Below are 25,266 nucleotides of genomic sequence, written 5' to 3' on the forward strand. Positions count from 1 at the left end.
CAGCTGTTTGCCTCTGAAAGAGCCTCCTGGGATGTGCAGGGCATTGTTGGCTGCCTGTTGTGGAAAGTGTCTCCAGTGTTGCACAAATTGGGTGGGGCAGGGTTCCAGGGTTGAGGGATTGAAGTTCACCAGGCCAACACAGGTTTAGATTTGGCCATGTGTGGAGAAGGTTCAACTCAGGAAAGATGGCGCCTGCCTACTGGCTGCACAGGAGGAGGGTTCTACACAGTGAAAATGGCTACTTTCCCTCTAGTCATTGCCTGGAAGTCACACAACTCAATTTCTCCCTGTATATCTCTGGTGCCTCCCGAATTGTCCTTCCACTGGAGCCTGCGGTGAATGCCTGCAAGTGAGTGAGTCTGTGCTTGCCCTTTAAAAGGATGTCTGTGTTTCCTGCTGCCTTCCATCTCACTCTGATGGTCAGAATTTCCACTGTTTTTCACAGCCAAATCTTGTGGGGGTTCCTTTTCCCAGTACCAACACTCCGGGCTTGGGAGCCAAGAGTGGGACTGGGGTCCCTTTCTCCTCCAAGGAGAAACTCCACAGCCACCACATGTAGGTGTGGGGCTGGCCCTTTTCACATCTCTGCCCCCTCCTACCAGTTTCTGTGCGACCTCTTCTTTATATCCTTAGTTATAGGACTTCTGTTCAGCTAGCTTTCAGATAGTTTTCCAGGTTGATTGTTTTTGTGTCTGTATCTCCACTGTGGCTGACTTTGGACTCTGTACTTTTCTTGATAATTTTCATTTATTCTTTTGTGCCATAGTCATCTCTGTAGTTATTCAACTTAAACTTCCCCATTCTTCCCACTCTAGTCCCACTAGACTTAAAGGGCAATAACCAAGTCTTATTCTTTTTGTATTTCATGCTGCACATAGTACTGTGCATTTTAAATACTGGTTGATTTGAAATAATCAATTTTGTATATTATTTCATTGCTGTCTTATCAAAATCAGAGGGAATCTTTACAAGGAGAAAGACAATGGACATAGTGGAAAGCTCATAGCACTGGTAGGCACAAGACCTGGATCATACCTCAGGCTCTGGTGGATGATTGTGTGATCTTGAGTAAATCACTCCCTCCCTATGATCTGTTCACTTATCTGCAATTCAATAGGGTTGTATTATATGATCCCTGAATTCCCTTCCAGTTTGCCATTCTGTAAATCTCTGAAGCTTTGGGTATGTTTTTCCCCCTTGATTAGTTTTTATCTTAGAAAAAAAAAAAGAAAAAAGAGCAGGTATGATAAGAGATCTATGGCTTCAATAAAATGTGAAGTTGCCCCACTTTCTAGGGCTCACAGGTATTTCTCCCTGGCCTTACCTCTTATTTTACAAGTTACAGCATCTCTGATTCTGGCAGTATGATCACCATTCTTCAGATCTTTTAAGAGAGAAACTCATAAAGTCATCTTTGTTGGTTCCTTTTTATCATCTCTTGTATAGGTTACTCATCCTACTTGATCGTATGGCTTTAGGGTTCCATAAAGATGCTATGGCTTTAACTTCCTCCTTTTCATTTCTGATTTTGTTTATTAGTGTCTTTTCCCTTTTTATCTTAGTGAGTCTAGCCAAGGTTTTGTCAATTTTATTAATCTTTTCAAAGAACCAGCTCTTTTTCATTCCAGGACCAAAAATCTATCCATCCGCATCTTAGCTTAACGCCTGAAATCTACTCTGCAGAGATTCTAACAGGCTTTGATTCCTGCCACAAAGAAATAAAATGGCAGTTTGTGTTCAGCAGTTTTAAATGGCTACCTGTTAAATCTCGTGTGTGCATTAAGGTAATGGAGAATTAAGTCTACAATACACAGAAAGGTCTATAGTATGCAGATACATTTCATATAGGTAATAGTTATTTCTTAGTAAAGCCAGTAGAAAAACTGTGAGTTAAGTTTGTATTCAGCAAATATCATTTCTCGATCCCTGTTCCCAAACCTTTTAAAATGACACTGTCTTTAGAATGGTCAAGCCCCAAATTTATCAGACCATTTCATCTTCATTAGATGGAAAGACTCAGGGAGGGTTTTATTAAAGCTCATGAGGGCAAGAGGAAAGAGCAGAAAGGCACTGAAAATTTTAGACCTGTAGACACTGAAATTAAAATTACAGGTGGGGAAAACAGCACAGATCTGGGAAGCTGGGAATGAAGGGAGGAGGGTTCTGACTCCTTTCCAATTTTGCTCCAGTTCTAGCTAAGTTTGATACTAAGTCTTGATCTTTTTCATCTCCATTTATCTTCATACCCGTTACTGCTTCTTTTGTTCTGGCTCTCATTACCTCAGACATAGATGACTTATAACAATCTCCTACTTTTCACATGCACCTTGTATTTTAATTATGCTGAACTGTTCATAATTCCTGAAGATATACTCATGCCCCCTTAATTTCAATCTCTTTTCTCTCAAAATCATCTGGCACACCACTGCCAGACTACTCATTTTTTTACAATTAAAGTTTATTGGGGTGACAATTTTTAGTAAAGTTACATAGATTTCAGGTGTACAATTCTGTAATACATTATCTATATCTCACATTGTGTGTTCACCACCCAGAGTCAGTTCTATTTGATCACCATATGTTAGACCCCATTTACCCTCTTCTAGAGCCCCCATGCCCCTTTACCCTCTGACAACCCCTAAATTATTGTCTATGTCTATGAGTTTTTGTACCTTCATTTGTTTGTCTTGTTCTTTTGTTGTTTTCAGTTTTATGTACCACATATCAGTGAAATCATATGGTTCTCTACTTTTTCTGTCTGACTTATTTTGCTTAGCATTATAATCTCAAGATCCAGCCATGTTGTCACAAATGGTACCATTTCATCTTTTCTTACCTCCAAATAGAATTCCTTTGTGTATATATACCACAACATCTTTATCCATTCATCTACCAAAGGCTATTTTGGTTGTTTCCATGTCTTGGCCACCATGAAAAAAGCAGCAATGAACATTGGAGCCCACATGTCTTTATGTATAAATGTTTTCAGAATTTTTGGGTAGATACCCAGGAGAGGGATTGGTGGGTCATATGGTGATTCTATTCGTAATTTTTTTAGCAACCTCCACACTGCCATCCATAGTGGCTGCACCAATATGCATTCCCACCATCAGTGTATGAGGGTGACTTTTTCTCTACAGCCTCTCCAACACTTTTTATTATTTCTCTACTTGATAGAGAATAGCCATTCTCTACTTGATAGAGAGATAGCCATTCTAACTGGGGTGAGGTGATATTGCATTGTGGTTTTTCTTTGCATTTCTGTGATGATTAGTGATGTTGAGCATTTTTTCATATGTCTATTTGCCATTTGTATGTCCTCTTTGGAGAAATGTCTCTTCAAGTCCTCTGTCCATTTTTCAATTGTTTTATTGTTGTTGTTGTTATTGTTGAAGTGTATGACTTATTTGTATATTTTGGATATTAGCCCCTCATCGGAGGCACTGTTTGCAAAAATCTTCTCCCATTCGGTTAGTTGCCATTTTATTTTGTCAATGGATTCTTTTGTTGTGCAGAAGCTTTTAAGTTTGATATAGTTCCTTTCATTTATTTTAGCTTTTACTTCCCTTTCCTTTGGAGTCAAATTCATGAAATGCTCTTTGAACCCAAGGTCCATAAGTTTAGTACTTATGTTTCCTTCTATGCAGTTTATTGTTTCAGGTCTTATGCTTAGGTCTTTGATCCATTTTAAATTAATTTTGGTACATCGTGACAGATAGCAGTCAAGGTTCATTCTTTGGCACGTGGCTTTCCAATTCTTCCAGCACCATTTATTGAAGAGGCTGTCTTTCCTCCACTGTATGTTTTTTTTTTCTTCTTTGTCAAAAATCATCTGTCCATATTTATGTGGTTTTATTTCTGGGTTCTCAATTCTATTCCATTGGTCTCTGTCTGTTTTTCTGCCAATACCATGCTGTTTTGATTATTGTTGCCCTGTAGTACAAGCTAAAGTCAGGAGTGTGATATCTTGAGCATTGTTCAATTTTTTTTAGGATTGCTTTGGCTATTTGGGGTCTTTTGTTGTTCCATACAAATCTGATGATTTTTTGCTCTATTTCTTTAAAAAATGCCATTGGGATTTTGATGCGGGTTGCATTGAGTCTGTATGTTGCTTTGGGTAATGTGACCATTTTAAGTATGTTGATTCTTCCAATCCATGAGCACAGAATGTCTTTCTATTTTTTGTATCTTCTTCAATTTCTTTCAAAAATGTCATAGTTTTCAGCATATAGGTTTTTCATATCCTAGGTTATGTTTATTTCTAGGTATTTTATTTTTATTGTTGCATTTGCAGATGGAATTGTTTTTTTATTTCTTTCTCTGAGATTTCAATGTTAGTATATAGGAATGCAATGGGCTTTTGTATGTTGATTTTATAGCCAGCAATTTGACTGTATTCGTTTATTATTTCTGACAACTGTTTGGTGGAGTCTTTAAGGTTTTCAATATATAGCATCATGTCATCTTCAAAAAGTGACAATTTAATTTCTCAATTCCCAATTTGGATGCCTTTTATTTCTTTCACTTTCCTGATTGCTCTGGCTGGGACTTCCAGTACTTGTTGAAAAGCAGTGGTGATAAGGCAAAGCACTGTTTTGTTCTTGAACGTAGAGAAAAGGTTTTCATTTTTTCACCATTAATTATAATATTAGCTGAGATTTTGTCATATGTTGACTTTATTATGTTAAATATTTTCTTTCTATATGTATTTTATTAAGTGTTTTAATCATAAATAGATGTTGCATCTTGTCAAATGATTTTTCTGCATCAATTAATATGCTATGATTTTTGTCCTTTATTTTATTTATGTGATGTATCACATTGATGGGTTTGCATATGTTGAACCATACTTGTGCCCCTGACATGAACTCCACTTGGTCATGATGAATAATCTTTTTAATGCATCGTTGCCCTCAATTTGTTAGAATTTTGTTTAGGATTTTTGCATCTGTATTCATCAGAGATATTGGTCTGTAGTTTTCTTTTTGTGTGTTATTTTTACCAGATTTGGTATCAGGGTAATGTTGGCCTCATAAAATAAGTTAGGGAATATTGTCTCTTCTTCAATTTTTTGCAAGAGTTTGAGCAGGACTGGTATTAGATCCTCCTTGAAGTTTTTGTAGAATTCACTAGTGAATCCATCTGATCCCGGACACTTGCTTTTGGCAAGGTTTCAGTTTACTGATTCAATTTCCTTACTGATAATCGGTCCTTTTAGATTTTCTAATTCTTCATGATTCTGTCTAGGAAAGATATATATTTCTAAGAACGTGTCCATCTCTTCTACGTTATTTAATTTGGTGGCATATAGTCCTTCAGAGTATTCTTGCATGATCCTTTGTATTTCTGTGGCATCTGTGATAACTTCCTCCCTTTCATTTCTGATTTTGTTTATTAGTGTCTTTTCCCTTTTTATCTTAGTGAGTCTAGCCACGGTTTTGTCAGTTTTATTAATCTTTTCAAAGAACCAGCTCTTTTTCACATTAGTTTTTCTATTGTCTTTTTGTTCTGTATTTCATTTTGTTCTGCTCTGATTTTTATTATTTCCTTCTTCTGCTGAAATTGGGTTTCATTTGTTCTTCTTTTTCTAGTTCTTTATGGTGTAACACGAGGTTATTTATCTAGGATTTTTCTTATTTCTTGAGATAGACCCATAGTGATATAAATTTCCCTCTTAAAACTCCTTTTGCTGCATCCCAAAAATTTTGGTAGGATGTATTTTCATTCTCATTTGTTTCTATACATCTTCTGAGCTCGCATCTTATTTCTTTTTGACCCGGTCATTCTTTATTGGTACATTGTTTAATCTCCATGTATTTGTGTTTTTCCTCCTTTCTTTTAGCAGTTGATATCCAATTTCAAAACTTTGTGATCAGAGAATATGCTTGGTATGATTTCAATCTTCTTAAATTTACTGAGGTTAGTTTTATGTCCCAATATATGGTCTATCCTTGAGAATGTATAATAGTTCCATGTATACTAGAAATAATGCATAGTCTAATGTTCTAGGATGAAGTACTCAATAAATGTCAATTATGTCCATTTCATCTAATTTGTCATTTAGGGCTGATATTTGATTATTTTTTTTCTGTTTGGATTATCTATCCATAGCTGTCAATGATGTATTTAGATCCCCTTCTATAATTGTGTTTTCATCAATTTCTCCCTTTAGTTCTGTTAGTAGTTGCTTGGTATATTTCAGTGCTCCCTGATTGGGGGCATAAATATTGATGACTGTTATGTCCTCTTGTTGTATAGCCCCCTTTACCATTATGAAATGTCCAACTTTGTCTCTTATTACCTTTTTCACCCTGAAGTCTGTTTCATCTGATATCAGTATGGCTACACCTTATTTTCTCTGGGTACCATTTGCTTGGAGTGTCAATTCCCACTCTTTCACTTTGAGTCTATGCTTGTCCTTGTAGCTGAGATGTGTCTCTTGGAGACAGCATATGGTTGGGTTTAGTTTTTTCATCCAATCTGGTACTCTGTGCCTTTTTATTGGTGAGTTCAGTCCATTTACATTTATGGTAATTATTGATATGTGATGATTTCCTATCATTCTATCTTTGGTTTTCTGGTTAGGGTGTGTCTCCATTGTTTCTTTGCCTTTTTATTGTTGTCTATTATTTCTGTGTGGTGCTATTCTATGATTTTCCTCTCTGTTTCTTCTTTTGTTATGTTACATATTTCAGTTTTGGATATTTTTTGAGTCGTTACCATTAAGTTTATGTAAAAGAAAGTTTCATATTTAGAGAACTCCATTTTCTTCAGCATGCTTACTTTTTCCATTCCCGTATTCCAGTTCAGGGTTTTACTCTCCCCCCTTGTATGTTTTGGTTGTCACAAATTATCACTATTTATCCTGGTCGAATAGCCTCCTTCAGTATTCCTTGGAGTGCAGGTCATTTGTTAGAAAATTCCCTCAGCCTCTGTATGTCTGGAAAGGTCTTTATTCCTCCTTCATATCTAAAAGATATCTTTGCTAGATATATTATTCTTGGCTCATAATTTCTCTTTTGAGTAGTTTGGATATTTGATTACACTCCCTCCTGGCTTGCTGTTTCTGCTGAAAAATCTGATGATAATCTAATGTGCTTTCTTTTGTAGGTTACTGTCTTCTTTTCCCTGGCTGCCTTGAGGATTCTTTGTTAGTCCTTAATTTTTGACAGCTTCAATACAATGTGCCTTGGAGAAGGTCTGTTGAGGTTTAGGTAATTAGATGTTCTATTTGTTTCTTGGATTCGAGGATCCAGTTCTTGGCACAAATTTTGGAAGTGTATGTCGACTATTTGTTTGTATATACTGTCTGTTCCCTTCTCTCTGTCTTCTCCTTCTGGTCATCATTCTTATTTTGCTCTTTCTGATGGAGTCAGAAAGTTCTTGTAGAGTTCTTTCATTTCTTTTAAGTCTCAAGTCTCTTTCTTCTTCCATCCATGTCATTTCCAGATGTCTATGTTTGATGTCACTGATTCCTTCCTCCATCTTGTCAACTCTACTACCTAAGCTGACTATTTCATTCTTCATTTTTTCTATTGAGTTTTTAATCTCCAGAAGTTCTATTTGGTTCTTTTTCTAAAATTTCATTCTCTTTGGTAAAATGTTCATTTTGTTCTTTGATTGTGTTTCTGAGTTCATTAAAGTGCCTGTCTGTGTTTTCTTGCATCTTGTTGAGCTTTTTAGAACTGCAATCTTGAATTCTCTGTCATTTAAGTCACATATTTCCATGTCTTTAAGTTTATTTTCTGGAGACTTTCCATTTTCTTTCTGAAATGTCTCGTTGCCTTGGTTATTCATAGCAATTAATGATTTATCATTTCTTTTCCTAGACATCTACAGGATTGGGTTCTGCAACAGGTTGATAGAAAGAGGTCTTTCTTTTGTTTTCCAGTAAGTGTTGGTAGAATGTCTTATTTTCTCTGACTGCAGCCTTTTATTCTCTCTCACATTGTAGTGTTATATTTTCTCTGCTCTATTCCAGTTTCTCACATAATTGGGGTGGGGTCCTTGGGAGTCGGGCTTCTCCTCTGTGAACACTTCACCTGAGTCATAGGGTACTGCCTGTCTGGGGGGATGTGGAGAGCTTCTGAAGTTCCAAATGTCTTCCTGTACCAGATTCAGAGACCGTGTTTTTCAGCAGCTCTGTGTACTACTGCAGGGATTGCCCACATAGCTGGGGACAGGGGCAGATTGAGTTGTGAGAGATGGCCCAGAGCAATGGTGGCGACCACCACCACAGCCAGTCCTACTTCCATGGCTTCCTCCCCTTTGCCAGAACTAGTTGTGCTGTGAGTCCATGTCTGCGAACTGCAGTTCTCTCAACTGCAAATATTCGGTCATTTTTATCTGACACTGCTACTGTTCCACTTGTAGCATTGGGGGGGATGGTGGCGGGGTGAGCTCTGGGAGGGCAGGCTCAGTGCCTAAGGCTATCGTTCTCTGCTCGGTAGTGAGGGCTTAAACCAGCATTTTCAGCTTTCTTCCCTCAGTCTTTGCTCCGAGGTCTGTGCCATGAGTCTTTGTTTAATCCGTGTTATGTGCTGTCCCCTCAGCCCTGTGGGCCATCAGCAGAGTCCTAGGAGTCTGAATTCTTCCCTCTCCCTTAGCTGTGGTAGTTCCGCAATGCAGCGATCTCGGAGCACCAAGGCAGGTCTGCGTACTGCGCCTGTGCCGTCTCCTTCTCCACACTTCTCCCTTCCCTCCTCCCCTGCCTGTACTATTTTCCCACCTTTAGATTATTTCAATAGTGTGCTTCTTAGTCTTGCCTGTCTGCTGTGCAGAGAGTCCTATGTGGAGTTATAGTTGTTCAATTTGTTGTAAATTCCAGGGAGATTTCAAGAGGGTCACCTCTTGCCGCCATTTTATGACGTCATCTGCCCCAGACTAATCATTCTTAACGCTGGTTTTCACTGTCTTTTTGTTGCTCAAGAGCAAACACATGTCTGTAATCAAGTCCCAACTCAATATTTCAGGCAACCCCCTCCACAATCTAGCCCTAGCCTCTTAGCTAACCTTCTGTCTCACCAAGAAAAGTGATAATGGCAGAGACCAATGAAGTGTTACTACCTGGAGAAAGAAGGAATCCATTAGTAAATACTATGAAGAGCTGAGGGTTCTCTGAAAGAAAGCTTTGAAAGAATTTGTGGAATCTTTTTGGATGTCTAGTTATGTCTAAGATATGTTCTAGATTGAATATTACAGTTTATTTATTGGAATAGTGACTCCTGAGAAAACTTCGTTCAGTGACCAAGTTACCCTGATAAGCTAGTTTTCAATTCTGATTGTCTTCAGAGGCATATCCATTGAGTGTATCATAGTGACTCACCAAAATAAGCTAATAGATTTGCTTTTCATATCAGTGACTTTTTTCCTGAGACCATTTCTTGTAGTACCAAAGTTTAACTTCTTTTAATGTTATCCTGCCATCATTTAAAATTATCCATGGTTTCCACCCAACCCATCACCCCCAGGCCCACTTCCAGCCTAGCCCCACTTGTGTCATCTTTTGAATAATGAAACATCTATTTTGACATTGTTATTTATCCAACCTAAAAAAATAATAAACATTTTTGTTTCTTTAAAAGTAAGATCTTAAGAAGTAGTCAAGTATGTCTGATGTCTCTAACAATTTTAATCATGGGAGATGCCAGGGCCAACTTTGATCAGTAGGGCTGGAGGTGGGAGTTTGTTTGCTTCTAACATTTGGACACTAAACTGATCTTAGGGGATAACCTTAATTTGGACGTCGATTCCCAGGTGATTGTGAGAAAATTTCCAGAAATATACAAATAAGAACAGCTGCATTAGTCTAAATTTGGGGAGATCACATTACTGATTGCACTTTGTTGGAGTAAAGCAAATTAGAGATATTTTTACTTGGGATAAAGGACTCACTTATGTGCATTATTAAGGGTGCAAGGAACCAAAACACTCCACATAGGGGAGAAATATACTTTCTACAAGAAACAAGGAGATGGAAATTCACAGTGAGCCTACTTTGTTTCCTAAAATATAGGAAGATAGGAGAAAAATTCAAAATTGGAGGAAAAGGAACATGGTTTATTTTAAGGTCAGTTTGATGGTTGTAAAAAATGTAGTTTTGAAAGGTAGATATGGGTTGTGGTGTTGAGTGAGTGGCAGAAAAATCTCTTTTGTTTACACCCAAAGTTCCGGTGAGATTGTAAACTTTAGTTATTTTAAAGTTTAGGATTTGCAATGACCTCTACAACTTACAAGTTTTTGGTTTCCACTGCTTTAAAAGTTCACCTGTGACATCACCATTTCAAACACTAGGATAAACTAGAAACTAATGAAAAGAGTTGGGGAGGGAGTACCAGGGTGAAGGGGATTGGAATGGGAGCAGGACTTCTTTGAGAATACCTTTTGACTTTTGAAAAATGCAAATTTTCAAAACTACACATTCAAAATTAAAAGAAAAAGCAAAAATAAATAAAGTTTAGGATTTGAAAAAAGTGGCCAAATAGAAAATCCTTATTTTAAGTTTTTAATATGGGAATGAGACCCACGTAAGTTGAAGAAGACATATTACATCTTAAGTCAAATTTCTTCTGTAATATGTTGCAAAGGGAAATAGAGCTTGTTTTTTTGTCCTGTTTATTGACTGTCTGTCTAATGATTTGTGATTGCCTGTGCTCTTTCCTTTCTCATAATTCTTGCAAGTCATTTAAATTTTCAATCTGAGAGATCCATATAGACAGGTATTCTGAAACAAGCTCTCATTGAGTGGTGATAGAGAAGAACTTGAGAATGGCCTTGTATGGGAATGGGAGGACTTGATGAAGAATGAAGTCAAACAACTCTGCTTTCCCTGATGGGCCCATAATCCCTGTATTTAACGGAGACTAATTTTAGTTCTAGTCTATGCCATCTTTTATTTACAGCAATTTCTTTGTTTTATAAATAAAGACTTTTTGGTTATATTAAACTACTCCTTCTTCAAGAGAGGAGAAAAACTCAGCTTAATTTTCTACTGAGAGAAGGTCAATGTGGATATAGTGGCAAAAACACAACAGCTTTTGAGTCAGGACAAGTCTGAGTTTGAATCATGGTTTCTTGACTTACTAGCTGTGTGACCTTGGGCATTACTTAACCTTGCTGATGCTCAATTTTCTTATCTGTAAAATGAAGACGACAAAGGAAAGGATACAGCAAAAGAGTACCAAAGAGAGACAAGAAGAAAACAAAATTAAAAAATCTTTAGTATTGTACAAATCAAAAGAGCAGTTTTAGGAAAGAATGTGGTTGTCACTGATCTCAAAGTTTTCCAAAAGACCAAAGAGAAGGAAGTTTATAAATGGCAATTGGATCTGGTAATTAGGAGGCCAGTGGTGACCTTGGAGAAAACATTTTCAATAAAATATTAAGTTTATAACTAAAATAGAAGTGTTAGTGTGTGTGTGTGTGTGTGTGTGTGTGTGTGTGTGTGTGTGTAGAAGCATGCCAGCTTCTATTTTCCACCACGTGGGCTAAGGCAATCTTCCTGGTTCTCATTTAGCTAGGAGGGCAGATCTACATGCTTCTGATTTTATAATACTAGGTAGGGGGAATGTTATCCAGCCAGATACAGTGTCCATCCACATAACATAATCATGTAACAGAGATGCAACCACTTCACATAGAGTCTGTTCAAATATACCAATCCCCCTACAAACTTTTACTGTAATTCCATAAACCATTACATTCCTAACTGCAGCTTCTACTAGGACTTCATCCATAGGTATTGGTTTCACAATAGTAGGTAGGGAAAGTGTCCCCAGCCAGACATAATAATATCCACTCTACAAGCATTGATATTTTTAATCAAACTTTTTTGGTATCCATTTAGACAGTCATCATCAATAAGAAGAGACAAAGGATGAAAGAAGGTATATTAATTTTCTATTTTTTGTTTAACAAATTATCCCAAACTTAAAATAACACCCACTTATTTTCTCATAGTTTCCATGGGTCAGGAGTTCAGGTACTAGTCAGCTGGGTCCTCTGTTTAGTGTCTCACAGGGATACAATAAAGTCAGCCAGAACTGTGACCGCATTGGAGGCTAGGGATCCTCTTCCAAGATCACTGGTTGTTAGCAGAATTGATTCCTTGTGGCTGTGTGATTGAGGTCCCATTTTCTTACTGGCTGTTGGCCAGGAACCACTTTTAGCTCCTATAAGCCACCCTCAGGCACTTAACACATGACCCCATTCTCTCACATCATGACTGTTTGCTTTTTCCCAGGCCATCAAGAGAGAGATCTTTCTCTTCAAATCTTCCTGACTTCTTTCTGACTTCTAGACCTTATTTTAAAGGGCTCACCCGATTCAGTAGCCCTGCCCAAAATAATATTCTGTTTGGTTAACTGCAAACCAACTGATTAGTACCCTAACACAGAAATGAAACCCTCTCACATTCACAGGCTCCACCTACACTCAAGGGGAAGAGCTTATACAGGACAGGTACACAAGGAGATAAGAATCCTGAGAGCCACCTTTGAATTCTACCTGTCAAAAAAGGGATTTTTCTAGGGAGGAAATATGGTGCAAAGCCAAGCTAGAAAAATCTGCAAAAATGTAGCAGCGGTAGAAATGTGGACTTATAAATAGAAATGTAAGGATCATTGGTTAAGGTGCTTCAGGTGGATGTTCATTTCATCTGAGACATTTTTTGGCAACATGGAAGTGAAATAGTATATTTGGCATATAAATGCTCCAACAGAAAGGGACTGTCAGTAATCTTTGCTTTAAGTCCATGTGAGATCTCCTGGTGAAATTATAGCAAAAGCTGGGATTGCAGCTGAAGGTTTCCAGGGAAAGGCAGAGTTCTGCAATGCTGAAAGAAGCTCTTTAAAAAGGCACATGATGCCATTAAAGAAGGACCCAATGGAGAAACAGAAGACCATCCATTTGCATGATATTGAGTATCCTTTAGTGTGGAGGAGCAAATTGCACCTTATTTCCCTGAGTGTTACAAAAAACAGTAACACAGTTACATTCTTCTCAGGAATACATACATTTTTGATACTTTGACAAGTACCTCCCCAGGTATCTATTCTTACTGAATGGAGTGAATTGGAAGTGACCTATGACTATGTAAGTAAATGGCACATGAAATTAATTTAATTTAATTGAACAAACCTCTTCTGGTTTTGATTACATGAGTAATGGTTGATTATTTTGTCATAAATAGAATAAAATGAAATGTTTGCTGAGCCTTGTCTAAATTACCTAAAATTAGTAAACATTCATCTAAACTTACTGAGGTTAAAACTTAAAATTTATAAGGAGAAGTCTGAAAACTGAATCTCTAAGTTTAACTTCTATATCTAGAAAGATATTGGTAAAGATACAAGATCAGTTTACATTAAGTACTAAGAAGTATTGAGAAGAAATTAAATTGTCTTTGTAAAGGGAAGAGTCCACCAGCCTGATTTAAAAATTTAAATTCTACCCTTCATAACATACTCAATAATAAAGCAGAAAAATATGGTATAACTATGGAATTTACTAATTTATACCTAGCATTATATTCATTTATTCAAAAAATATTTTCTAAGCCTCTATTATTTCTATTTATGTACTGGCCTTAACTCTTTTCACCTAATGCTCCATAGGGCAGGTAGCATGTCTCATTCATCTTTGTGTTCTCAGCAAGCTTAGCCCCGGGTGTGAGACATAATAAGCCCTTAAAGATGTTACTGACTGGTAGGGTTCCCAGGCAGGAATTCCTGCATGTTCTCAGGAATTTTTTTCGCTTTCCCCTTCCCAAATCCTGAGATATAAAGTGTTTTCTGTTCTCCATGATAAATAGTTTCCACAAAGTAACAACCGATACTACCAACCACCTGGCTTCAAGGAGCCAATTTTCCGGATTTCCTGACCAACTTTTCTCGGGATTCGGGAAGGGGAAAGCGAAAAAAATTCCTGAGAACAGGCGGGAATTCCTGCCTGGAAACCCTACTGACTGGCATTGAATTGGTGACAGGCTTATGTTTGAGAATGGTAACTGATCTGTGTTGGTCTGGTACTGATATAGCATATTTCACAGGGTTGGTATTGGCTTTCCACTGTTATTAGTAACCTTGATAATACGCAAGGAAACAGAATTATTATTTTATGCAGATGTTACCAACTGGTGGGTGGAGATTGCAATTCTGAATAACTGGAAAATTAAATGAGCTGGGAGATGTAATGTGAATGCTCAGTAAGTTTGTTAAATACTAGTCAGAAAACGTATGGTTTTGTTGCAATTAGAGCTAAAAAGAAAGAAAGGAAGGAAGGAAGGAAGGAAGGAAGGAAGGAAAGAAGGAAGGAAGGAAAAATAAAGGAAGGAAGGAACTGTTGTTTGTGTCTATGAGTTTTTGTTTTTTTGTTTGCCTTGTTCCTTTGTTGCTTTCTGTTTTATATCCCACACATGGGTGGTCATATAGTTCTTGACTTTTTCTGTCTGACTTATTTCACTTAGAATGATAATCTCAAGATCCATCCATATTGTCACAAATGGCAATATTTCATCAAAAACAATTCTTAAACAGAGCTACTTCATTAAAGGAAGTTACCAGAAGTTGCTATGAAGTCTCTGTTTGGGATTGAATGACCTAGTTTTAAATGTCAGAGCCAGAAGAGAACTTAGAAAACATCTAATCCAACCCCACTTCCTTTATGACCCAGAAAGATAAAATGATTGCTGGAAGTAACACACAGAATTAGTGACAGAGCCAGGATGCCTGACTCACAGTCCAGTGCTATTTTCATTATACCATACTATTAAGTTTTAGATTTTACAAGACCTATCACTAAACACTGATATAAGACAAACTCATACACTGGTATGAATCATGGCAGTTGAACAAACTGTTATGTAGAGGACAGCACAAAAGCCAAGGATTGATCCCTTTCTTTGATCTTTCTTTGGTTATAATATGGGAGTACTGTTTACTGAATATTAGAAATTACAACTTTGTTTTTAATTTTCTTGTTTCTCTTCTCTTGAGTCTTTCCTTATCGCTTATACCGAACTATTCATCTTAAAGCACAGTTGTGATGTTATCATTTCCCTTTCAAAGGGCTTCAGTGACCTATTAAGCTAAGCTCAAAGCATCATTCAAGACCACAATAATATTTTATCTTAACCTTACAGAGTCACTTTCCATGGTTTACTATATGTATATTATATAAATGTGACCTTATGACCAGCTCCGTCCCTTACTTGGTCTCTTCCTTTGCTTAGGCCGTTTTGCCATCTGAAATGCCTTTTATCCTCATTGCTATCAGATATAATTCTAACCATCTTTAAGATCTCCTCCATAAAAACTTTCCTGATCCTCTGTACTACTGTGATATGCTAGTTATATTAAAAGATATGTATTAACTACTTACTATGTGTCCATTCTGTGCTAGATCCTTTGGAAAGTAAGACACAAACCCTGCCCACAAAGGCTTAAACTGTACTAGATGGAGACATAGATGTATTAACAGGTTAATTCACTGTACCATTACAGCTACATCAATACAAATACATAAAGAACACAGAAAATGGGAATAGTAAATGGTGTGTGTATGTTAGTAAAGGCTTTATAAAAGATAGAAGGATATGGAAGGTGGAGAAGAGCATTCTAGGCAGGGGTTAGAAAGTAGAATGAACAAAATTTTGGAGGAGTGAAATAGCTGACGTGTTTAGGGAACAGTTAACAGTGTGATAGAGATGTGAATGGTGTATGTGTACAGGTGTGTGTGTTTGGATGTACATATCTGTATGTGATTAGATTATGGGGCTTAAAAGTGAGAAAATAGGTCTGAAAGAAATGCAGGAACTAGATAACAAAGGGTCTTGTATACCATTCTAGAGAATTTGATTTTATTCTCTAGGGAATGAGGAGCTATTAGAGGGTGCAGATTGAGAAAAGAAAATATTGACACATAAGGGAAAGAGGAAGTGGAGAAGTAAAGATAATGGTTGTTCATACCTGAGAGGCTTAATTTTATTAGTTAAATACGAGACAATGTTGTCTGTTGAGAAAAAGAGGGCTACACTTGGGTTCAGGTCTTCTAAAAACTGGTGAAGTTTTGAATGGCGGCTCTGGGAAATTGAAGAGAAATATGACCAAGACGAGACGGAAGGCCTAACTGAGGTTGGAAAATGTGGATTTTTAATGGCCCCAGTCTGCACTAGTATGTGATTTATTTCAATAGTGTTCAGCAGCCTGGGTGCAAGAGAGAAAAAATACAAATGCTTAAAGTGGTGTAAGGTTGGGGGTCATAGAACAAATGTTATGGAAAGACACTGGGGTAAGGAAGTTGAGAATGCTACCAAAAGAATGGTTAAAAGTAAAACCATGAAGAAGTTTAACAGATTGGGAGAAAAAGGAGGGACCAAGGGACAAAGATTCATTGAGATTTAAGAACTGGTGTCGTAGCAATAAAGGAATATAAGAGCTTGTGGTTAGAGTATGGTAGGTACATAGGAGTTTAAAATTTCAGCTCTGTGATGATAAATAAAGCCCCAAATGTGGCCATGGAATGCATAACCAAGGTGTAATGTGAATGAATGTTGTTCCAGATAAGGTGATCAAGAAAAATTTGAAGTCAGTTTCCTGGGTTGGTTGTTCATATGGAAGATGAAGTTACCAAGGTAATAGCATGATTTGGGGTAGAAAGGAAGATTGCAAACCAAATGCCAAAATATTCAGTGAATTAGGGAAAAAGTAGGAGGTCAATAGATGATGACATTAATAAGGAGGATTAGAGGGTAGCATAGATAAATGGCTTTGTGCATTATGGCAGAAGAGTAATGGTTTGAAGTGTCACCGGGAACTAGAACATATACAACAGACTCTTTCTTTAGGTCTTACAGTACGTGGGATGCAGAAAAATAAGCAGCTTACTTGTGATGGGGAGGACAAAGTTTCTTTTAAGGCAAGTAGGTGGTGGGAGAATTATTTGAAGAGGTTTAAGATGTAAGGGAACTTATTCATAATGGAAGGGGGGGTTCCAGAGGGCACAATGAGGAAAGGGTTAGTAGAAGGGTTAGATGTGGAAAGAAGAATTAGTACAGGATATTCTGAGGATGTTAGAACCTTGGAGAGCACTTGAACACAGAAGTTGATGGTTCAATTAGAATTCAGTTTTCTCTTACTTTGTTTCTCTACAAATGCTTCCTTGTTCATGGTTCTATTATCTTACTTATTACAGTGCTGTAATTACTCTTTTTGCTTACATGGCTGTCATATCCATTTAGGTGATGATCCCATCAATGACAACGAGTCTGCTTTATTCAGATTTGCTCTTTTGCTCTGCTAATTGAGCAACTTTGGAAGAGTAACTGTGTAGTATTAGGTGCTTTTGAGTAATAGAGTATTTAACTCCCAATGGTGGGGGTCTAGGGGGGTGGAGGGAGGAGCATCTTTTTCATGTGGAAATGCAGATGCTATTGTGCAAGAATCTAGATAATGGTGTAAACTGGAAGTGAAATTTGGACACCTCTAGGAGGGTAGTATCTATTAAAAGGAAAACTTAAAAATTAAAAAGCATATAGAGGACCATCACTCATGAATTGACACTTCACAAATCATTGGTGAAGAAAGGAATGGAGGCGGGGCAGATGAATCCACACATTTAGGAAAAAACAGAAGGTAAAGAGCTTAAAACAAACTAAAACAAAAAGGCAAAAGTGTTCTGCTGGGGCTGAAGGAGAGTTCAAATGTGGCCTAGGTCGGAGATTGATGAGACTCCAACCACTCAACCCAGGGATGTGTCTGACTATAAGGTCTGGGTGAAACTGATGATGGGTATTTTTGAATTTAGCCAAAAGGAGAGACTGAAAGATTAAATCAGTATTTGGGTATAGTTTTATGATTTTAATAGTTCAATGCCTCCCCAGGACGTCCTTTACCTTTCCAGTAAATGTTAGTACTTTACCGGATGGTCTACATGTATTGGAGGACTGCCAACAGGGGTGGGGTGATGAGGGCAGGGCCAAAGCAGAAGAGGAAGTGGGGGAGGTTGCAACTCAGGGCTCAGCCTTCTAAGGCAGATAGTTCCTCCACTTCTGCTGAGCAGTGGCAAGATGCAGGAAACTTAGTTTTCATTAGGCAGCTCAGTGAGACCCGACTTTTGTTTGATCAATGCCCTCTTTCCTATTCTCCATATATCCAATTATTGTCAAATGAAAAAAGTTACCTGTGCTGTTCATTCTATATGGCTGAACTCAGGGAGGTGAGTGTCAATGTTTTTCCCCTACAACTTTATTGAGGTATAATCAACATATAAGATATTCAAAGTATACAATGTGATTTCATATATGTCTACATTGTGAAGGGATTCTCCCCAAGTTAACTAACTGTTAACTTGGTAATAAAATGTTTTATTAATCTTTTGGTACAGCAGGTGTTTGTTGAATGGATACATGAATTAATTGGAAAATCAGCAAATAGGAGTATTTTGTAAACTATAAAGCACTATACAAATGTAAATATTTATGGTTCTCTTTCTTGCTCATACTAGGCTGAGCTCAGGTTCCACTTCCTGACACCAAATTTGACCTTTGAACACCCCACCTTCATACCTCTCTTATTTGAACTTGTATTACGTTTATTGTCTATACCAATAATATGGCAGTCAGCATCTACAACCTCGTATTATATCTTTTAATGTATAGGAATCTTGTCCCCCTAGGTAGATTGTGAATTCCCCTAGGGCAGGAGAGAAAAAAAAAAATCTAGCCTTCTTTTTTTTTCTTAAGCTCTGTGAACCCAAAGCCTAACCTACCACAATATTTAGCACATGGAAAAATGTGCAATAAATGTTAACTGAATGATTGGTTGTTGATCGAGTGGAGCAAAGCTGCACATTCTCCATGGGGTTTTAATCTATAAACAGCCAGGCTTGTGTTAATGATCCCAGTGGCTTTCCTCTATGGTAATAAAAAATCTCAGGAAATGAGTAGAAAGATCCTCCTGTCATCACTGTAGCCTTATTATCACAATAAATAGCTTTTTTACTTGGTATTTTCAGAGATATGCTTAGCAGCGTTCTCACTGGTATTAGAAACTATGGGGGAGTTGATACTGCATTGCTGACAGCTCTAAGATGTTTCTTCTCCAGAAGCTTATTTGTCCTTAAGAGGAGAACGGCACACTAATCAAATTGGGCCATTCTGTTGTCATACAGTTGAATTCCAAACACAGAACAGTGTCAAGTCCAAAAGGAACTTAGACTGTGGTATTCAGAGCCAATAGCACATTCTGCCCCTTGCATAGTACTGTGACACAGATGTTTATCCTGTGTAATTAGAATAAAGTAATTCATAAGAACAGACCTGAAGGGAAATGCAAGTCACAAAATGGCAAGAGGGATCCTGAGTAGTGCATGAATGTGGGTGGGGGTGCACAGTGGGAGAAGAGCTCTACCCTTGGTCTGGGTGGTAGAAACATTTTACAGACAGATTACCTACATTTGAACTTGTTGTGAAGCACTAATTAGAGGGACTACATTTTCACAGGGATACCTGTATAAGTTTCTATCTAATTACCAGAAACTCGGAATCCCTTTAAGTTCTGAGGCCAATGCTCACAGCTGACTCTGAGTTCAGCCTATAACTTCTTGGTATTTAGATACCTGGATCCTGGAAGCAAGATAGTTATTCTCTAGGAGATTGCTTTCTATTGAAGTCCTTCATCTTAAATAAGAATTCAAATCTAGGTTAAACACAATGGGTAACCAATCTGGAATGAAAAGAAGCTTTTAATATCTTCTGAGGCCTGAACTTCCTAGGAACTTTGGAATAAGTATGAGAGATGTGTCAGAGATATTTGAACTTTGTAATTGTTAGCTTAATTCCATCTATAATGTTGACTCCATGACAACACAAAGACAACCCTATGTAAAAACAGAGGCTGTTCATATGTAAAAACAGAGGCTGTTCATATGTAAAAACAGAGGCTGTTCATATGAAATAGATGAGATTTTTTTTTTTAGAACAGCAGGAATGACTTTTTTGAAGAATTCTAAGAGACTAAAAACTTATGATATATGAAGTTACCTAGGGAATATTTTTTAAAATCTTTTTTTAAAAATTAAAGTTTATTGGGGTGACAATTGTTAATAAAGTTACATAGGTTTCGGGTGTACAATTCTGTAATACATTTTCTATATATCACATTGTGGGTTCATCACCCAGAGTTTAAGAAGTCATATGTTAGACATCTCAAGATGTGATTTCAAACTGGATTTTTTTTCCTTTTTAGGGAAAAAGGATTGATGGAAAATAGAAGAAAACCTGGATTTACCAGGGGACACATTCTATATCTCAGCTCCTTTTCCTTTTCTATCAGATACATTTTAGTAGGAGCTCAAATGTTAGGGATGTATTGATTCCATAAACATTCTAAATAATATAATGACATTTTATTAATCAAAGGGAAAATTAACTCTGTGTTTAAGTGCTCAAGGGTCTATGTCTACTCTTCTGTTTTGTCTCTTTCCCCCTATCTATTTCTACCAGGGCCCCTCTCTAGCTTCTCCCAAACGTTTAAAGATTTTTCTTTCCCTTTTCTCTCATATGTACTCCTCCCCTAAATCCAGAAGCAAAACTTGTGGGGCACAAAGAAGGGAGCAATCATGGTAGGATAGGATGGAATGAGGAAGCAAGATAGAAGAGTCTTGTGGTGCACAACTTATATTTAAACAGTGGTCTTCTCTACAAACCTATGAAGAATTCTCAATTGAGGGCAAAAGTAATTGTCAGTTGCTAGTGTTTTAGCACCAGTATTGTGACATGAATTAATGGACCTAAGGTATCTGGGTTTATAATCTGGTTAAATGGCTTTCTCTCTTGCCTTTTCTGTAAGGATAAGGATGGGCCACTACCTGCTATGAGTCTATCAGACTTCTTAACAGTTGTATTTCCTCAACGCAAATCAACAAATTGGTATTCTGACTCATGAATTGCTTTTGTAGGATTAGTCGGCATGAATCTGTCTCCCTGGAGTTTGCTCATGCCTGATCGAACTGGAAAAGCTGTTTCTCACTGGCTTTTAAACCATTACCATGTAGACATCTCTGTAGCCTGAAACCCAAATAACATTGGTGCCAGAGATAAAAATGACCTAGGTCTTTGCATTTTATGGAGAGACAAATGCACTATTCCTGCTTATATATTTTGGGAGCATGATTTATATTATAACCAAATCTGCAATTGGAGAAGTGGCTTTAGGACAGAACAATGGAAATTTTTTTACATTCAGAATTTGGTGTAAAAAAACAGAAACTTACAGACACAGATAATAGTTTAGTGGGAGTGGGAGATGAGGGTAATAGTTAGGGGGGTGGGAGATGAGGGTAAGGGAAATCGAATATATGGTGACGGAAGGAGAACTGACTCTGGGTGATGAACACACAATGGGATTTATAGATGATGTAATACAGAATTGTACACCTGAAATCTATGTAATTTTACTAACAATTGTCACCCCAATAAATTTAATAAAAAAAAATTGTTTTGATACTTAGCATTTAATCATAAGAACAATGGACTTAATGGAATTAATAGCTAATGAAAACAGGTAGAAAGTGTTTTCACAGAAATATTTATTAAATACTACTTAAATATTTTATTTCTTCCAGAATTCACATTGAGGCTTGCACAGGTATTATACAGTTAGTGGTAACCAGAAAGCTGGATCTTACTGATAGGTCCTAGGAGTAGGATGAGGATGAGATTACTGATGCTTAGATTAAAGCCCCTGGTCTAGAGGTATAGTATTGGGAGAAGAAAGTAACTGGTCTTACTTTTTCCACATGTAATCAAGTTTGTTGTGTATTTTATTTACCTGGAATGGACTTTAAACAAAACCCTTTGGATGGTGGTTTGTATTTTCAAGTTGCTTTCATATTTATGTTTATTATTTTAACAGATCTGCAAAATACTCCTATAAGCTCATTACTACATTTGATACATGAGGAAACCAAGAAATACTGATGTTCAGTAACTTGTTAAAGAACAAACAGCTGATTAAAAGGCAAAACTAGGAGGACCTCCCAGTTACCCAGGACCAGTTTCTTTTCCCTTGAAATCCATACATCAAGGTAGTTTAGAGCAGCCACTATTAGGTTGCAGAGTTTATGACAGAGTTCAAACTAGAAGATTCCTCAAAGTAAGAAATCTCTATCCTTGCTTATGTTATAATAACTTAATATTTATTGAGTGTTCATGGTGTGTATGAGCACTGTGCTGGTTATTGTTAGGCAGGGAAGCTTTAAAAGAACCTGATAACTTCCCTCAAGACTCTTGGTATCTTTTGAGGAGAAGAAGTATATTTCTGTGGCTCTTATTTCTTAAGACCCTCTTCTTTCTCGTGCCTGAAAATGTAGGCACTGCACAAGTTTCAGTCCTTGGTCATCTCTTACATTTGTTTTCTTGAAGCTGAGTCATTCTTATGGCCTTGGCTATCTACTACATTCTCCAGATTCAACTTCAGCCTCCACCTCTTATCCAACACTCACATTCAGGGCCATTATTTCTAATCACCCATCAGACATTGCTTCTTGGAATTTTTGCCATCTCCTCAAACTCAATAGGTCAAAAACAGTACTAGTCATGTCCTACATTTCCAGTTGTATCCCCAAATTACCTATTTCTATGAATAGTAGTAGCATCACTGCCCAAATCTCATAGGTTCAAAATTTTAGAGATGTCTCTGACATTCTTGTCCTATGCTGCCTGTATCTAATCACTCACCAACTTCTATCTATTATTCCGTTTACATGTGTCTTGTCACTAACCTAGCTTACAGCCTCAACTTCTACTCTTTAAGTGGTCTCCCTATTTCCAGCTTTTTCCAAATGTAGTCAGGACTATGAAACTGACAGATTCATCTCCTTAAAATGTTTTTTTTTCATCAATGTCCTTGCTTACTCAAAGTTTGTTCATAAGATTTCCCATTAAAATGCCTGGGATTCAATGTCTAATAATCTTGCCTTAAATTTCTATCCAAATTCATTTTCTGTTACTCCTCAACTCAATCCCTTTATCCTAGCCAGATCAGGCTCCTTGGTGTACCCTGCAGGTACACCTGTAAGTTCCCCAAGGGCAGGAACTATGTTTTACCTTGCTTTGTTCACATACTATATTGAGTTTAATCGCATTTGCTTAACTGGATTACAACATATTTGAGAGATTTTAACAAGAACATAAGAAATAACAAAATGGATCCAAGTAGAAGTCCAAGCAGAGCTATGTTATTTGAGAGATTATTATAGTTATCCTTCATGGCATTAAATTCACAAGGCTGGTATATGTATCTTAAGAATCGGTGCTGTTCCTTTCATCCCTTATTATCAACTAACGATAAAGCAAAGGCAAATTTATAATTTCTGCACCATGGAAAAATTTGTGTTTAGCCCAGATAAATAGTTCCTAAACACATCAAAAGTTTGATTAAGGGTAGGGGGGGAATGTAGTAGAAAATGTAATTAATGACTCTGGGTTAGGAAGACACTGAAACGCTGGATTCAGACTAGATTCAATTTGCCAACTTTCTTTAATCTACCATTCTATTTGGTTTCACTGGCTCCGAGGCTGATTTATTTCATTTGCAGGGACTGCTTGGCATACAATGCAGTCCCAAGTCCGGGTTTAGTTACACTTTGTTTTTGAGTAATCACCTGATAGATGTATGGTGTCATGGCTCTCTCTAGGTTTCAAGACAATCAGAATACTGGGAAGGCAGAACAACTGAATTCAAGATTCAAGGATTTTTCTCTTTTTTTAGCTAGAGATGGAATCCACCAAACCATTTGTTTACCCTTGAAAACAGTTTCTTTGCTGCTAAATAGAAGAATGTTCCTGGCCAAATATTTTGATTAAAATGTGTAAAGTGTTGATTCTGTGTAAACCTGGTCTATGTCAGATATGTTTAAGTTACTAAATAGATCATGCAATTTCTTTATATTCATTTATAGTTCTGAGAGCTTTCTATTTGCAGTCTCTAATAATAATTTGCCAATTTCTAGTTGTGTGGTATGTTTCCAGAAAATTTCTTAACTTCTTTGAGTCTATTTCCTTATTTGCAAAACAAGGATATTAACACTTACCCTGTCTAAATTGCAGGATATTGACAGGTTCAAGTGGCATAATGAATGTGAAACTACCTTGTAAAAATACCAGATTATTCTTCACTGGTTTACCTTCAGCAGTCACTATATATTTTCTTTCCATATTGAAGTAAACTGCCACTACAGATTAGAGAAACTACATGAAGCCCTTAAAATAGGATTTTAAAATATGCCTTACAATTCCAACTTAATTACAAAGGTGCTGGAGGCTTGGGGGAGTGTCCCCTCTGTATTTTGCCACATTGAGCCTTTAGCAGAAGCACTGAGCAATACTTGTTGACAGACTTACTAGCCAACAAATAAAGCAGAAAGAATTCATACCAGCAGCCTAAATTAAAGCAGGTAGGGCAGATCTCCAAACTCCTGGGAATTTGCTAAAATCATCTTAGCATTGAAAGGTTGAATCTCCTTACCTGCTACCTTCAAGGCTGGCACTTTAGGGTCCTTTGACATTCACTCTCAGAAGCAAACACTAAGTTTTCGGTAAATCCAATTCCCTGTTTCTTGGAGAGCCAAACCGTTGTTAGTGAGCTGCACAGTAAATCTGAATACTTTGGAAGGTCCTGAAAGTGCACTCCATTCACAGGCTGCTTGCTCTTCAGGCAAGCTTCTTCGAAATGATGGGTTGCTGCTATTTTTAAGAGGACAGAGGGCAGGGCACATATGCTAGCCAATTTATACAGATTCTTCTTCCTCTTTCAGATTAGTCCTCAAACTGTTTAAAGCACGCATAAGTTTAGCTTCTCTGGTGCCAAGTGGGGGAGGGGACAGCAGAGGAATGGAGGAAGAATAGAAACTGGAGACTTGCAGATTGTTGTGTGTATAAATGAGCTTTGATCCCTAGCTCCAGGAACAAAATCCTAAGGAAATCACACAGCTGCTCTGAGATGAGAAGCAGGAAGGAGTATACTCTGTCCAGTTTAGTTCTTTCTGATTTTTATGATTTGGGGGTAGTTAGACTATTTGTAGGTGGAGAAAGATAATCCTACCAGTATATGCTAATCTAACTGCCGTTATGTGAAACTTGATCTTAGACAAGATAAATTATCTCTCTTTCTCTCTCACCCTTCACCGTTTCCCCCCTGTCTTTCCTTTATGACACTTCTGGCTCTAACTACATTCTAAAAAGGCTTTTCCTTTCTGGTGCCTTATTTC

The 25,266-nt window shown here is 37.3% G+C and overlaps 1 protein-coding gene across 1 annotated transcript in view; it reads right to left on the reverse strand.

Annotated features, from left to right (window-relative positions):
• Window positions 1–24,869, reverse strand: part of CYSLTR1 (cysteinyl leukotriene receptor 1) — a 47,605-nt gene extending 22,736 nt beyond the window's left edge. The window contains exon 1 of the mRNA XM_019713593.3: window positions 24,525–24,869. The gene's annotated coding sequence lies outside the window, so the exon portion shown is untranslated. The remainder of the gene's footprint in view (window positions 1–24,524) is intronic.
• Between the last annotated feature and the right edge of the window lie 397 nt (window positions 24,870–25,266).

The sequence above is a fragment of the Rhinolophus sinicus genome, chromosome 18, assembly GCF_057876585.1.
Source record: "Rhinolophus sinicus isolate RSI-liver-muscle chromosome 18, RSI-T2T, whole genome shotgun sequence".
NCBI classification, from domain to species: domain Eukaryota; kingdom Metazoa; phylum Chordata; class Mammalia; order Chiroptera; family Rhinolophidae; genus Rhinolophus; species Rhinolophus sinicus.